Here is a 13,036-nt window from a genome sequence, read left to right on the forward strand (position 1 = left end):
AAACTATAGGAAATAAATTACCATCTGCTCACTCTAAACAAGTTGAGAAAAATACAATAAAATATACCTGAAACTTACAGTTAAAAGTATCTATTTCTTGGAGTGCCTGGGAGGCTCAGTTGGCTAAGTGTCTGACTTCAGTTCAGGTCATGATCTCGCGGGTTGTGGGTTCAAGCCCCACATCAGGCTCTGTACTGACAGCTCAGAGCCTGGAGCCTGCTTCGGATTCTGTGTCTCCCTCTCTCTCTGCCCCTTCCTTGCTGTCTCTCTCTCTCTCCCTTGAAAATAAATAAACATCAAAAAAACTTTTTTAAAAGAAAATACCTATTTCCTGGAAACCTATGTTTTCCATTACTGAGTTTTTGTTTTTCTGGGGAACAAAGGAGGAAAAAACTTTTGCAATTATTAGAAATTGACCAAAGGATAAAGGAGAAGAAAGAGCTCACATGATGAGCTCAGTCTGATTTCTATAAAATATCCAAAATTCTAAAATATATCATTAGCATACCTACTATTTCCTATTGTTATATAACAAATCATCATAAAACATAGTGACTTAAAACAACCATAATTACATTTTACCTGCCATAGATTCTGTGGGTCAGGAATTCAAGAGCAGCTTGGCCAGTGGTTCTGGCTCTGAGTTTCTCAACAAGTTGAGGTAAAAGGTTGGCTGCAATCATCCGAAGGCTTGCCTGAGGCTGGAGAACCCAATGCCAAGGCTACGCCCTCACGTGGCTGGCAGTTGTCACGACAAGTTATTTCCTCTCCATGTGAACCTCAACATGGTTATAGCTTCCCCAAGAGTAAGTGATTCAAGGGACCAAAGTGGAAACTAAAATCCCTTTCCTGACCTAGCCTCACAAATCACATGTCGTAACTTCCCCCATATTCTGCTGGGTGCCCAGGGCCAGCTCTGATTCAGAGTAGATGGGGAGGTTCAAGGGTATTCATATAGGAGATGAGAATCGAGGGCCATCTTGGAGGCTGGCTATTACAGAATAATAAAGACTGAAATGTATGGGTGAGGTCACCATTATCTAAGATTAGAAGATCATACATAATAATATGCTTTTCAAGTGCAATGAAAGAGTAATAGCCAATCTATGAGTTCATATTTTCCATGGCATTGTAATAAATGTTATTGTTTTTATTAATAAAGAGGTAACTAGGATTGATACACAAGTTATACAAGTATTTCTAAAAAAAATCAAAATTGACTTTTTCAAATGTTTATTTTCATTTTTTTGTTAGAGAGCACGATCAGGGGAGAAGGAGAGAGAGGGAGGCAGAAGATCTCTGAGGCAGGCTCTATGCTGACAGCAGTGGGTCCGATGTGGGGCTTGAACTCACAAACTGTGAGATCATAACCTGAGCCGAAGTCGGAGGCTCAACTGACTGAGCCACCCAGACTCCCTGAAACATTGATTTTGATGAATTAGTGGCCTGGTGTGTGATGGCATTGCCCATATGAGGTAGGGCCACTGTCCTATGAAGGAATTTTAACAAACTTCCAGAAGGGTATGCTAATCACCATGTGTGTATAAGTGCTATATATTTATATTTCATATACATATATATATATTTCCTTTCCATTAACATAATTTGAGATCTTGTGAGAAATTGAATAATTTTCAAAATGACATTAACATTGTTGTATTAGTATTAGTTTACTTTGTATGCAACAGAATACATAAAGCAGCTTAAACAGAAAAGAAGTCTCTCTCTTTTTATTTATTTTTATTTTTTAAAAAAATTTTTTAATGTTGATTTATTTTTGAGAGAGAGAGAGAGCATGAGCGGTGGAGGGGCAGAGAGAGTGACAGACACAAAATCTGAGGCAGGCTCCAGGCTCTGAGCTGTCTGCGCAGAGCCCGACGCAGGGTTCAAACTCACAAACCACGAGATCATGACCTGAGCTGAAGTTGGATGCTTAACTGACTGAGCCACCCAGGCACCCCTCTCTCTCTTTTTAAAAAGACCAGAGGGGTGTCTGGGTAACCCAGTCAGTTAAGCACCGACTCTTGGTTTCTGCTCTGGTCATGAACTCAGAGTTCATGAGTTTGAGCCCCACATAGGGTTCTATGCTGACATGGTGGAGCCTGCTTGGGATTCTCTCTCTCCCTCTCTCTCTGCCCCTTCCCCTGCTTGTACTCTCTCTCTTTCAAAATAAATAAATAAACTTTTTTAAATGTTTAAAAAAACAAAGAAGACCAGAGATCAGCAGTCCAGGGCTGATAGAGCAGCTCTGCGATCATCAAAGTTCCTTCTCTCTTCTGCTCTACCCTCCAAATGCCTGGTCTCCGTTTTTATGTTTGCTTCATAGTCCCAGATGGATGACAGCTAGAACTCCATCAGCATGAATTACAAGTTATAAAGAAGAAGGATGGGGCGCCTGGGTGGCTTAGTCGGCTAAGCGTCCGACTTTCGCTCAGGTCATGATCTCGCGGTTCGTGGGTTCGAGCCCCGCGTCGGGCTCTGTGCTGACTGCCAGCTCGGAGCCTGGAGCCTGTTTCAGTCTGTGACTCCCTCTCTCTCTGACCCTCCCCTGCTCGCGCTGTCTCTCTCTCTCTCTCTCTCTCCTAGAAATAAATAAAATATATAAAAAAAAAAAAAAAGAAGAAGGAGAAGAAGGAGCAAAATAGGGGGCATACCTCCCGGTGCAGCCAGTTGACTTTAAGGAACTTCTTACAAGTCCCACCCAATGCTTCTCCTTACATTCCATTGATCAGACATAATCACATAGACACATCTGCTGCAAGGAGAGCTGAGAAATGTAACCTTTGTCCCAAGTGGCTAACATCAGGGTTATTTCTCTGAATTGTCTAAAGAAAGGCAGTAGAATAGATATTGCATGGGAAAATAGCAAGCTCTACCACAATTGTCTGTTTTTATACAACATGATTTATGCATTTACAAAAAAAAAGAAAAGATTGGCAAATTAAGAATATCGACAAAGGAAAGTAAAAATATATCACACTGGAAGCTACCTAATCGTTCCAAACATGTTGAGTTGTTTGCTATTACAATAGGGATTGAGGAAATGTTTAATGGTTGAAACATTGCGAGTTTATTAAACAATTCCTTAGGGATATAAGTGCCAGTGAGTCAAGTGGCTTGTGAACATTGGTATAAACTTAGACGATCATGTCTCTACCAAATGCTGAGTGTTACAGACTTTTAAAAATATGCTTCAAAAAGAAATGAGAGATTTATTTCTTTTTTTAAAAAAGGAAAAGAAATACTGTATTTGCGATTTGAGAGAAATGATAAAAGCTTCATAGTAGCTTGGAGAGAATAAAGGAGTTCTGTCAAAATCAGTTTCTGGAGATTCTGAACTCATAAAATCCTTTTCTTCAGAAATATTTGGGAGGCAAGGGAGATGTGGGTAAGAATGAGGACTGTGGATTAGGAGACAATATGAATCATCATATATTACATAGGTCTATCATTGCATATATGATTGTATATATGATTATCTAACCAGTAAATGTTATCAATGTTTGGACAGCTACCATAAAACACATTTTTAATTTCAAATACGTTTTAATTTTTTTATTGAGGTATAGTTAATACTACAATGTTACATTAGTTTCAGGTATACAGCATAGTTATTCGATAAGTCTATACATTATGCTATGCTCACAGCAATGCAGATACCATCTGTCATCAAACAACGCTGTTACAATATCACTGACTATATTGCTTATGCTGAGCCTTTTATCTCCGTGATTTAGTCATTCTATAACCCAAAGTCCGTGTCTGCCACTCCCCTTCACCCACTTGCTCCCCACTACCCCCACCCCCCACCCCACAGACCCTCTCCCCTCTGGTGCCAAATTTTCAATTTTAAGTTCATTTCATTAACTGAAAAATAAAATCAGAATTATATTTCAGTGAAAAGAATCCCTACACGAGGTATAAATTAAAAAATCATGGGGCACCTGGGTGACTCAGTCTGTTAAGCTTCCAGCTTCAGCTCAGGTCATGATCTCACGGTTCGTAAGTTCAAGCCCCGCATCAGGCTCTGTGCTGACAGCTCAGAGCCTGGAGACTGTTTCAGATTCTGTGTCTCCCTCTCTCTCTGCCTCTCCTCTCCTCATGTTCTGTCTCTCTCTGTCTCAAAAATAAATAAACACTTAAAAAGTTTTTAAAAAATCACATGTGAGTGCAAATTTTACAGATGCCTTACAAAACCCGATCCCAGAAACACGGTATGCATGAAATCTTTGTTGCAGTCTATCTATCTTTGCTGTTTGGGTTACGATCTTCAAAACAAAGTTACTGGGTTATCAGCACTATTAGAGTTTGAGTCAACCTAGCCAATCACTACAGTGGGGGCAGAGGGCTCATTTTCAATTCTAAGTTGCTACAAATATACTTACACAGCTCAAGGGAGAATGGAGGCTAGAGGTTCAAAGACCAGACAGAGATTCCTACTGAGTGGAAAGTGGAGCCAAATTCATGACGCCTGAAGGACTCACGGCTCATGTATGAAAACTGGCTGCTAAACCTGACAAAAGGTGATGGCTTATTAACTTAATTTCCCCATGAGAATTTTATACTTCAGTTACTGTGAGTTGAAATTAGGAATGCAAAATAGAACTCCCAACTTGCTCCTGTGGTTATAATTGTGTCTCTTCCCTTCTTTCTACGAGGTTGAATTTTAAAAATTGAGAGGCCATTGAATAAAAATATTTCATATTTTTATGAAATATTTATAAAATATTTATAAAATATTTCATCCAAAAAATATAACTAGATATTTCTGGCCAAGATGGATTAACAGGGAATGTTTTTTAGAAAGTGAATAACAAGGGGCTCCTGGGTGGCTCAGTCGGTTAAGCATCCGGCTTCAGCTCATGTCATGATCTCATGGTTTGTGAGTTCGAGCCCTGCATGGGGCTCTGTGCTGACAGCTCAGAGCCTGGAGCCTGCTTCAGATTCTGTCTCTGCCCCTCTCTGCCCCTCCCCCACTCATGTTCTCTCTCTCAAAAATAAATAAACATTAAAAATAAATAGAACATGAATAACTAAAAGCACTGACTCCAATACCTCAGTCAAACAGTAATCCAGTAGGGTCGTATTTTGTAGTTGTCATTAGAGTCCATAATTGTCTGTCAGTAAATAAGATAATTCTAGAAAATCTGAGTGGGCCAGATTCAATCAACGTAAGGCCATCAGTGGAGAGCTGAGATTTCGTGATGAAGAAATTCTGCCTTTGAACAGCAGTTTCAGCTTGTGCCTGAGAATTCTGGTCTGTTTGTCCTGATGACCTCCTCTCAACTGCAGACCTGTGCAGCCTGTCCTCACACTCACAGAAGCCAAGCCTTTCAATAAGCCTCTTCATGTGTATTTCCTATTGGTTTCTTGACTTTAGTTGGACCCTGACTGATATGCCCATCAGTTAAAGGGGAGAGATTTTCTAAGTAGATAAGACAGTAAGACTCAACCATATGCTGTCTGCTGTTCGCAAGAAATTCACTTTAAAGATAAGGACACAGGTTTAAAGTGGGAGAGAGAAAAGATACATACTGATCAAAAGAAAGCTGGAGTGGTTTTATTAATACTGCACAAGGTAAATTCCAGAAAAAACAATATTAAAAGGGATATAGAGGAACATTTCACAATGATAAACAAGTCACTTCATTAGGAGGACATAGCAATTTTACATGTGTATGCATCTCAACAGAGCTTTAAAATACAAAAGCCTATGATAGAAATCAAAAGAGAAATTGACAACTTGACAATTGCAGTTTGATTTCAATGCTCCACTCAGTAAAAGAAAAAATAGGAGCACCTGGGTGACTCAGGCAGTTAATTGTCCGACTTCGGCTCAGGTCATGATCTCGCAATTTGTGAGTTTGAGCCCCGCATCAGGCTCTGTGCTGACAGCTCAGAGCCTGGAGCCCGTTTAGGATTCTGTGTCTCCCTCTCTCTCTGCTCCTCCCCAGCTCTCACTCTGTCTTTCTCTCTCTCAAAAATAAATTAACATTTTTTTTAAAAAAGATAGAATAGATCAAAAAATCAATTCAGGGGTGCATGGGTGTCTCAGTCAGTTAAGAGTCTGACTCTTTATTTCAGTTCAGGTCATGATCTCATGATTCATAGGATTCATAGAATCCCACATTGGGCTCTGTGCTGACAACATAGAGCCTACTAGGGATTCTCTCTCTCTGTCTCTCCCCCACTCTGCTCTCTCTCCTTCCTACTCTCTCTCTCTCTCTCTCTCAAAATAAACATTAAAAAATCAGTTCAAAGTAGAAATTAAAATCTTTTATGACTTATCCTCAAAAGTCACACACTGTCACCTCTGCTATATTCTGTTGGAAGGCAGCTATGTTCACCACTATACCCCCAGTGCTGTATTCGATGGGGTACACAAAGCCAGTACTGATCCAATGTGCAGGGTACTATCCAGGGTATAAGTGCCAGGAGCTGAGAGTCATTTGTAGCCATCATAGAGGCTCACTGAAGTGTATACTTATCACTATATATGTATAATCACTGTAAGTATATACTTGGTCATACACACCATTTGAGATTTTTTTGTGAAAAATCCCAACAGGAGTTAGTGAGGCAACCCAGAAGTTAGCAACAGCAAACCCCCGATGCCATTGCCAGCTGGAGGAACAAAGCAGGAAAGTGGTGTCACCAAAGCCCAGAGATGGCGCCATGTGTTAGAAGCTGGGTATGTCTGGCCTAACCTGGATCCTAGGAGACGTGGCCCCTGTTTGTGATCTCTCCAAAACAGAGAGAGAAGGGAAGAGATGCTTTGGCTTTTCCTTTCCTTCACCCTCCAACTTCTCAACAATGCCTCCCTTTGGCCAAATCTATTTGGAAGCCAGTTGATAACTGTATTAGTTTCTTATTGCTGCTCTAACAAATCGGCATAAAATTTCAATACACAGTGACCCAAATTTATTATCTTACAATTCTGAGGGTGAGAAGTCCAGAGCCAGTGTCACTGGGCTACAGTCAAAGTGCTGGCATTCCTGATTCCTTCTGGGGACTCTGTAGAGGCATCTGTTTCCTAGCTTTCTCCAATTCTAGAGCTAATTTCTTGCATTCCTTGACTCATGGCCCCTTCCTCCATCTTCAAAGCTGGCAGCATAGCTTCTTCAAATTTCTCTCTCTTTCCACTCTCTGCTTCTATTGTCACAACTCCTTCTCTGACTCTACTGATTACATGGACCCACCTAGATAATCTTTCCAACTCGAGATCTCTACTTTAATCACATCAGCAAAGTCCTCTTTGCCACGTAAAGAAATATTTCACCGGTTCTAGAAATTAGGACATGGATATCTTTGGAGGGCCATTATTCTATCACAATAAGGGAGCCTGGGAAGAGTCACTTGTAGGGTTCAGAGCCCAGACATCGAAGGGGTTGGGAAAGGAATGGATCTCAAGGAAAGAGATCCAACACAGCCATTCATCTTTTTCTCTAAATTTTCACAGTTGCAATATTACACAAAGGACCACATTTCTTTGTCTTTCTTTCTCTAAGCACCATCTCTTAATGAATTCTTGTCTTAATCACGTCCCTTTCCCGGAACAGAATAGACACAGGAGACGATGCTGCTGAACTAGAAACAATTCACTGGCAGATGCTGAGAACACGACTGGCAACTTTTCCCTCTGGTTTCGAGCTTATAGAGGCAGAGTGGTTGTTTTTTTTCAAATTATATTCGTATTTTAATCTTTCACTTATTCCTTCCCTTCCAAACTATACAGGTTTGCTTTTCCCATGTGGGGTTTGCTAAAGAGGTAAAGGAGCAATCCCCAAATACTGTCATCTCAGACATTTAAAATCTTGAATCAAGAGACATGTTATCACAGCAAGAACACTGGGTCTTCATAAAAGAAGTGGACCCCAAGTTGTGACCTGTGCGGAACTTCGGCATCTCTCTGTGCATCAGCCTCTTACCTCTATACCTGGGTATCCATGATCCAGCATTACACCTGCCCGACTCTCAATCTACCATCTCCCACCAAAGCACTGCCCTGATGCACAACGTTAGAGGCTGGCCCCTTGAGGAAAAAGGGGAAAGGGAGCTTGGCAACTCCCTTGGTTCCTTTGCTTAGGTCATTTCTACTGTTGATGCACCACTGAAAGGCCATAACCCCAAATGATCACTGGCATCTTACTGGCACTGGCAAGGAAGGTCAGATAATGGCTGGTCTTCAGAGAGCAGAGGAAACCTGTGGTTGGCCACTCAAGAGTGGCCATGAGGGCCAAAATGTAAGACTGCCAATGAATTGTAGGTGTTTAAGAAAATACTAGAATGTAAGCTCCATGGGGGCAGGAATTCTGATGGTCTTGTTCGCCATAAAATCCTCAGCACCTAGGACAGCGCCTGGCTCAATTGAATACTGGCTCAGTACTCAATGAATGTATTACTTAATTTCACTTAAAAAAGTATCATTTGGGGGCTCCTGGGTGGCTTAGTCGGTTAAGCGTCCGACTTTCGCTCAGGTCATGATCTCGCGGTTCGTGGGTTCGGGCCCCGCGTCGGGCTCTGTGCTGACTGCCAGCTCAGAGCCTGGAGCCTGTTTCAGTCTGTGACTCCCTCTCTTTCTGACCCTCCCTTGCTCACGCTGTCTCTCTCTCTCTGTCTCCTAGAAATAAATAAAACATATGGGAAAAAAAAGTGTCATTTGTTATGACATTACTCCATAGCCAATGACTCATTCTTTCTTTCCCCAAATCATATGTATAGAAAAGTTCAGACATACAAAAAGTTGAAAGAATAATAAAATAAATAATCACGCACCTGCTGTCTATTTCGGTAATTGTTAACAGTTCATTGTATTTGATTTTTTTTCAATATTACATTTATTTATATTTGTAGACAGGCACATGTACTGATTAAAGTTCAGAGATGCAGAACCACTACACGTCTTTGTATCTTTGTATCTATATTTGTTTTCATATACGTGTAAGGCCACGATCTTCCCTTCTGATGCTGGAGCTTGAAGTCCATAGGGTGAGAGTCAGAAGAGAAGATCGATGTAAAATGGATGCGATGAAAGCTGGAACCCCATAAGGATGGACAGATGGCTATTCCTCAGAGAACAGCAGAAGGCTACAATTGGCAGACCCAAGCCATTCTTGTCACCTCCAAGCTTGATGAGGCAGGACACGGCAAAAGCCAGGCCATTCCTCATGGAGCTGAGCACACACACCTGGCCCGAGAGTTGAACAAACCGAAGGGAACTCGCAGGGAAGGTGGGCCGGTTGCAGGGCCCAGACGTTTATTCACGCCAGTGAGGTGAGAAGTGGGCTGGCTGCTCAGGCACCTACAAAATCTACAGGATGTCTACTGCATCCCTGTGCCCTCAGCATCTCCTACAAACGTTCTTTGTGGCCCACGGGACCAGAAACGTACAAGAAAGGTCATTCTGGGAAACAGGTCGGCAGAGCCGAGCAAACACATTACAAAGCCACCATCTCAAATTAAGCTCCTAAAATGCTGCCATTCCACCTCTAAATTGTCTGACTTTCACCTCGAGTTTCCCTTCTGAAATGGCAGAAGAAAAGAGCCATCTGAGGGACTTATAAGGGCAAGCGTTCAGCTCTCGTGAGCGGTATGGATTAAGTGTTTGAAACAAGCCCTGGTTGCCACTGGAGTTCAATTTTACTCTCATTTAATACGGTATCTTCCGTTTTGGGAAGATTCTGTTAAATTCACCTGGCCTGATCGAGCACTGATTTTTACTCTGTTCCACCAAACAATAGAATAAGATCACCAGAACCCTTTTGACAAATGCTAAAACTTTTTGTTTTCTTCAGGGAGAACAACTTAGCATAAAACTCCTGAAGGGAGCCTGCCTCCCCATCTAACAGCTTGAGGTTTAAAATGAATCTTTTGACAAATGGCTTTCCTCTCCTTCTCAAGCTGCTGAGACAAAATTTCCATTCTGAAAAAAGAAAACAGTCCAAGTATCTCTTCTCGAAGCTCTGTATTGTAGTTCTTATGAAGTGTCACTCTCTCCTGTTTTGTTTTTGAAGGGGTTCAGAAGAAGGCTCCTGGCAATCTGCCGCTTGTGCACATGGACTATTTTAAATTGACGGCAGTCATGACCCAACAGACTCAAGTAAAGCTTTCCTCTCTCCCATAAACTACCTACAAGAACTTGGACAGGGGGCTTAGCCCAGACAGAGAGCCATTACCAAGAGATCACTTTCTTATCCTACTGACCTATCCACATGGCAGGAGAAACATTTGATTACCAAACACTTGATCTCCTCAGCTTCCTGTGAATTGCCCTCCTCCTCTTTAGAGCCCCAGGCTCCACCCCTTTCCTTTGCTCAGGATAACAGATAAGCCACCATTGTCCAACTCATCTTAGGGTCTCATCTTCAATTACATAATTATGTTTTTCTCCTGTTATTTTCTCTTATGTGAGCATGATTTATTAGACCAATCCAAAAACCTAGAAGGGTAGAAGGAAAAAATTTTCCTCCCTGACATCTTCTTTTCTTGGCACTCCTTGGATAGGCATTGCTGGTGTGAAGACCAACACTGTTGGAAAATGTATGTATTGTCTCTTGTAAGAATCAGAATATCCCTTCAGCTGCTAAAACTTGAGTTGAATTGGGAACAGCAGATGAAGAATTTGTAACCAAGCAAAACTCCATAGCAACAAGTAATTAAAGATGATTATAATTGTAAGACATTTACTCAGGATTTCTTTTTTAGATCTTTAAGAAAAAGGCAATGTGAAAGAACGTCTCAGAATTTCAAGGCATGTATGTTGGCAACAAGTAAAAACCATTCATGTTAGGTTCAGTCATTCAAAAAACGAGTGCATATTTTAAGCTTGATAAAAAAGCTTTGCTTTGAGAATTCTAGCAAAGTCAGCTCCCCAGTGAAGCCTGGGACAAATTCCACATGTATGTTTCTAATCTGCCCGCAACCCCGAGTGGATTCTTCTCTGGTGACAGCTCTATCCCTGGTGGTTTGGTTTCCAGGCTAGTCTGCAAAAGCTTGTTTTACCCACATACACCCAAATTACAGCTCGAATCATCCGATTTCAACTACATCTAACTGCATTGTTTCATGGAAAATGAATCTTGAATTCCGAGTTGCAATGCCAAGAACACATCTTCCCTGAACCCAGGAGCCAGAACAAGCAAACGTAGTGGCTTTAAATTTTACTTAGTAAAATGTAGCTCTAGATTAGCACTTCCCAAAGTATCCCTTGGAAAGTTCCCCAAAACAGCAAGGGAGGGGATGTCCCATTAGATAAGCTTAGGAAATTGTAGGGAAAGAAAGTTCATTTTCCCTCTACCCTTCTGAGTTCTTATTTGAGACCCCTAAATAGAAAACAGATGAACAAGAGAAAAACAAACTGAAGCTGATTGACATGTGTACCTCATCAATACACAGTAGACACCCAGGGAAAAATGAGGAGCTTCCCAGGTGGTCTACCTACACCACCAGCTTAGATACCACCTATAGCTAAAGACAAAAGAAAAGAAGATGTGGGTTGGGGAAGGAGAAGCCAGTCACAGAGAGGTTGGTAGGAAAGCCATGGTAAACCAGGGCAAGGTGGTTCTACAGATTTGAGTGCTGACTTCTCCACTGATAGAAGTTTCTTGTGATTTAGAGCCCTCCTCTTCTTCCTGGTCCCAAGAAAGAGACACCCGTACAAATGGAGATTTCCTTGATATATGTTGATTTTCCTTCAAAAAGGGTAATTTCAATTCCATATTCCAAGCTTTTCCTGTGTCCGCTGTTTCTCAAAATAATCAGCTCAAAATAATCCTTATGTCAAAGAAGCATATTTTGGAGTCACATATTCTGCTACCCTTCAAAATGCTGCATCCCCTCTCTGTGTCTTCAAAGATTTCAGTTCACAGCAGTGGATGCTAAGGAATGACTATAGAAGACATTCAGGTGATGCAAACAAATTTTATTTAACACTTCATGGTGTGAGCGGTTTCCATTGCCCAGAACTGCAAAATGGGCCAGAAGGCAGGATGCTTTCACAAGATAAAGAACAAGGAGGCCGGGCCTCCCATGTTGGCTTTCAGCTGAGACCAGGCACCACCATCAGTTCGTGATGGACTCCACCCCCAGTCGAGCCTTCAGATGAGCTCTCAGCCCTGGCCAACATCTAAGTGTTGGAAGCAGATGGCCCCACTAAGCCACGCTCCGGTTCCTGACCCACAGGAGCCATGAGATAATGTATTGTGTTGTTTTAAGGTGCAACACTGAGGTGATTTGGTACACAGAAACAGATAATACGATAGAATTCAGAAATGCTTCTCAAACTTCTTCTTTTTTTAAATGTTTAGTTATTTATTTTGAAATAGAGGTGAGGACTGGGCAGAGAGAGGGAGAGAGTGAATCCAAAGCAGAGACAGCACTGACAGTGTAGGGTCCTACATAGGGCTGAAACTCATGAACCATGAGATCCTGACCTGAGCCGAAACCAAGAGTTGAACCCTTAACTCTCTGAGCCATCCAGACGCCCCATACATGATGTTATTTTATGAATTAAACAAGCTTAATCTGACCACAATCTTTGTGATTCCTGCTCCATGTGTGACTGATTAAATACAAAACAAAAAGTGAGAATTGTCAGGGACATCAATCACTTATAGTATTTAGCCAACACTCAAAAAAACCAGTGATGCACAATGTAGAATAAATGCCCTGCCAGATGACCTTTATAATATTTCCAGTTGACACAATTATTTCTCAGTGGAGGGCATAAAAGGATGGCATCTTGTTTTTACCCCTGACATGAGTAATAGACCAGCTGGGAAGTTTATGGATGTGGCCAATGACAGTAGTTTAAGAAGAAATAAAAATGTTTGATACAGTTTCCAGATGAGGCTTTTTATAATGGTAACAAGATACACTTAGATAATGCTCCACAATCTATTTTTATAGTTCCTTCCTGGCACTGTGCCTTTTACATAGAGAGCACCCAACATGTGTCAGTGAACTAATGCATCAGCATAACAAGGCTGGGGATCGCGGGGTAGCGTGGGCGAGAAATGTGCTTGGAGGATGTTGTCCT

General features: G+C 41.5%; 1 long non-coding RNA gene across 1 annotated transcript in view; it reads right to left on the minus strand.

Annotated features, from left to right (window-relative positions):
* The window catches only part of LOC144227226 (uncharacterized), a 5,820-nt gene extending 5,176 nt beyond the window's left edge, over positions 1–644 (minus strand). The window contains exon 1 of the long non-coding RNA XR_013333879.1: positions 583–644. This is a non-coding gene — a long non-coding RNA (uncharacterized LOC144227226). The remainder of the gene's footprint in view (positions 1–582) is intronic.
* Between the last annotated feature and the right edge of the window lie 12,392 nt (positions 645–13,036).

This window comes from Crocuta crocuta, unplaced genomic scaffold (genome assembly GCF_008692635.1).
Source record: "Crocuta crocuta isolate KB4526 unplaced genomic scaffold, BGI_CrCroc_1.0 scaffold290, whole genome shotgun sequence".
Taxonomy (NCBI): domain Eukaryota; kingdom Metazoa; phylum Chordata; class Mammalia; order Carnivora; family Hyaenidae; genus Crocuta; species Crocuta crocuta.